General features: G+C 32.8%; 1 non-coding gene across 1 annotated transcript; it reads right to left on the reverse strand.

Moving 5' to 3' along the window:
* LOC121218001 (small nucleolar RNA R71) lies at nt 1–107 on the reverse strand. The gene has a single exon (XR_005914274.1). It is a non-coding gene; the product is annotated as a small nucleolar RNA R71 (small nucleolar RNA).
* Between the last annotated feature and the right edge of the window lie 3,750 nt (nt 108–3,857).

Genomic DNA, 3,857 nt, shown 5'->3' on the forward strand with positions numbered 1-3,857 from the left:
CAACTAAGAAGACATGTTACCAATTTCAAACAAATGGAAGAGGAAAACTTATACGAAACCTGGGAACATTTTAAACTACTCGTACAAAGATGCCCTCATCATGGTCTACCCAAATGGTTAAGATTACAGATATTTTACAATGGGTTAGATGGGAATTCGAGGTTAGCCCTAGATGGAGTCACAGAAGGGGCCCTAATGGACTGAATGTATGAAGATGCCTATTAGTTGATAGAGAACATGGCCATGAACTCTTGCTAGTGGCCAAGTATCAACAAATACTAGACAAGCTCAACCAGTTGGTGTCTACATCTACTCAACCTACGATAGATGAATTAGGCAGGACACTTGGTTAATACCCTAAAAACTAGTCTGATGAGGTGAACTATGTAGGGAATAAGGGTGGAAACCCTTATTCAAATACTTGCAATCCTGGATGGATGGATCATTTGTGCCATATCCAAAATTAGGGCTAGAAGAAATAAGGGAAAAATTAGATTTTAATGCATTATAAGAATAGGGTAAGCAGATTCAGAATGCCTTAAAAATTATTGTTGATAAGAAATTAACAAGAATAGACCACTAGGCTTAATGGTTAAGTTTTAGAGAACTATAGGTCCTAGGTTTAAACTCCCTTGATTACACCCTTTGTTGATTTTTTTAATTTTCCTTGATGTTTGGCCAAAACCCTTAATAACTTTTTCTTAAAAGCCTATGTTAAGAATGAGCCAGCTAGTTCAATGGTTAAGACATAACATCCCCTTTGATCCTAAGTTTAGAACCCTTTGTGCACCTTTAGTTAAAATATTTTATTTTCTATTTTACTCTCATAAAGTATTGAATTTTCAAACCATCCTAGATCAAAAGCTTTTATTTTCCATTTAGTCCTTAGTCAATCATAATTTTAAACAAATTTATAATTCTATTTCAATTAAGAAAGAAGTTTTATAAATAGAAAATCTTTTCAAAAAGTTAGAAAAAATTTGTTTCGAAAAAATTTCAAGAAAAATTCTAAAGATTCTCTCTTCTTCTTATTTATTGCCGAAACCACTTTATTCAACCAAAGATTTCAAGTCTCCTCCCTGTAGATTGCCAAATTCTTCATCCAAAAAATCAAGGTTTTTCTTGTGTTTTCAATCAGGTGTAAGATTTAAACTTAAACCATTGTGTATGATTAAACAATTGAATTACTAGAAATTAAGGTAATCTGATATGCGAACCCTTAGTGCAGGTTATGTGAACCCCCTTAGTGAGTATATGCAAACCCTTAGTACATGTATGATATCCCTTAATGAATATATATGAACCCTTAGTACATGTATGTGATCCCTTAGTGAATATATGTGAACCTTTAGTACATGTATGTGATCCATTAGTGAATATGAGCGAAACCTATATGCGAACCTGGTATGTATGTGTTAATCTCGTCATCGCAAAATCCAAGATGGTTATTGACATGTATTTTGGAGTGTCGAGCAATGCTCGATGGCAGATAGGATGGATGGGTGGGAAATTAAAATTTGCATTTGCATCGCATCATGAACATATACATGCATTGATTTACTAAATGTTTCTTATATTATGCTTAATTTTCTATGATTCTATCAAGTGAATGCTTTACAGTTTGGACGATTATATATAATGATTTAAAAAATAGACTCACACTGGGCTGTCATAAGCTCATTCACCCTTTCTTTATCTCTCAGGTAATATGGAGAACTAAGACTTAGAATGGCATCAAAGGAACCTTGGACTTGTAGCTCGTTCCTTTTATAATTATTTAAAAATTTTCCATTAAAATTTTCCTTAATCATTTTTTCAGGTTTTAATTATTAATTATTTCTTGTTTTTATATCTTAGGTTTGGGATTGTTTATCTTATAAATATTAAGCATGATACTTAGTCTATACTTTGATAATTGCATTCTACTTAATTTAGAAAAATATTGTTCTTAATAATGTTTTTTATTACTTTGCAAAATACTTAAAGTTTTGATCAGTTTTTTTAAACCTTAACCACTTTCTCAAAATTTTCACGTTAAAAATATTGTTATTGGATTGCTAAGTAAAGCCCGTTTCGATACAAATCAACCCAAGCAAAAGAAAGGCTTTATGGGATCATTTCGGTTATCAATGTAATGCATTTGACTTAGCTGAAACTCCTAGGCTAGGTTGGGGGTGTTACACCCCAAACCTGAGATGGGGTGGAAACCAAGGAGGAGGTAATATTAACTAAAACCATTAGAACCTTATTTACCAACCTCCTTATTTACATAAAGCTTAGGAGAGGACCGCTATGAATGACCATATTATATGTGGTCAAAGATTAGATAGGATCGAGTGAGAGATGCAGTCAATGATAAATGATGTTAGACAAGAGTAGTTTGAGTAAACTCAAACCCGAAGCACATTGACTAAGCTGGAAGATCAAATGAACCAATTAAGGAACATAATGGGAGACATCAAAAGACAAATTATCACTGGAATTCCAAGTAATACCAAAAATAATCCTCAAAAATCTGGGAAAGAGAAAATGATAGCAATTGTGCTCCATCTAGGTAAAGTATTAAGTAACCCAAATGAACCCATTCAAGAGGTGGAAGAAAGAGAATGGGAAGATCTTCATGAAAAGACCCCTTGTAAAGATGAACCTGATGTGGCCGTTGAACCGAAAGATGAGCTAGAAGTCGATAAAAGCATGAAACATGTCCTTACTAGAGTATCATTCCCATCACGTTTAAAGGACAAACGGAGAAGGGATGAAGTGGAGTTTGTAAGTTTTTGAACTTATTTAAGTCTCTTAATGTTAATTTAACCCTGTTATAATTAATAGAAAAAAAATCCTAAATATGCAAAGTATTTAAAAGAAATTATGGCTAGACATAGGAAAATTAAAAAAGGGGAACAAATTAATACAGAGACATCTTGAGGTGTGATTACAACTAAAAAGATACCTCCAAAAGTGAAAGGCTTGAGGAGTTCTACAAATGTAATAGAAATCGGGGACATACATTTTGGAAAGGCTCTATATGATTTAGGAGCTAGTCTTAACCTTATGCCCTTATCTATATATAAGAAACTTGGGTTAGGGGAGCTTAAAACTAAAACTATCACACTACAATTAGTTAATAAGGCATTTTTGAAGACGTATTGGTTAAGGTGCACAATTTTATCATCCCTGTAGATTTTGTAATTTTAGACTTCGAAGAAGATTGTGAATTCCCTATTTTTTTGGGGAAACCTTTCTTAGCCACATTTAGGACCACCATTGACTTAGAAAAGAATGAATTAATAATGAAAATAAATGGTGAAACTGAGGCATTTAAATGTGGTAATTTACAAAATTAGGAATATGGAGAACATTTAGCGGATAATTGTTATGTTATATTATTGAGTACCCCTAAAAATCTTGATGAAGGGAAAGTGTATTTTGTGATAGGTGTAGGTAGAATGAGCAAGACAAAAGAGCGAGATAAACGAAAAACTGCTAAGTGGCATGATAGAGTATGGATGAACGAATTTAAACAGATGAAAAAGTAGACATCCAAGAAAAGCTTAACAGAGTTGTTGATGAATCCGGTAACCACATGTAAAGGGATTGCAGAAGAGACTATTATTATGTTGTATATTATTGTATTTTAAGTATTTTTGATGAACTTGAATATTATTAATTAAGTAGGAATAGGATATAAATTATGGTTGAATAAGCAGATTAGGACTTATTCATATTAGGGTATTTAGGAAATGAAATATGCATGTGTCGAGCAGTTTGAAAAATAGAAAATAGGGCCAAAATAGAGCCAGTTTGGCAACACGGAACCCTCGTGTTGTAACACAAACAATAGAGGCTTAAAAATGAGA

Source organism: Gossypium hirsutum, chromosome D05 (genome assembly GCF_007990345.1).
Source record: "Gossypium hirsutum isolate 1008001.06 chromosome D05, Gossypium_hirsutum_v2.1, whole genome shotgun sequence".
NCBI classification, from domain to species: Eukaryota; Viridiplantae; Streptophyta; class Magnoliopsida; order Malvales; family Malvaceae; genus Gossypium; species Gossypium hirsutum.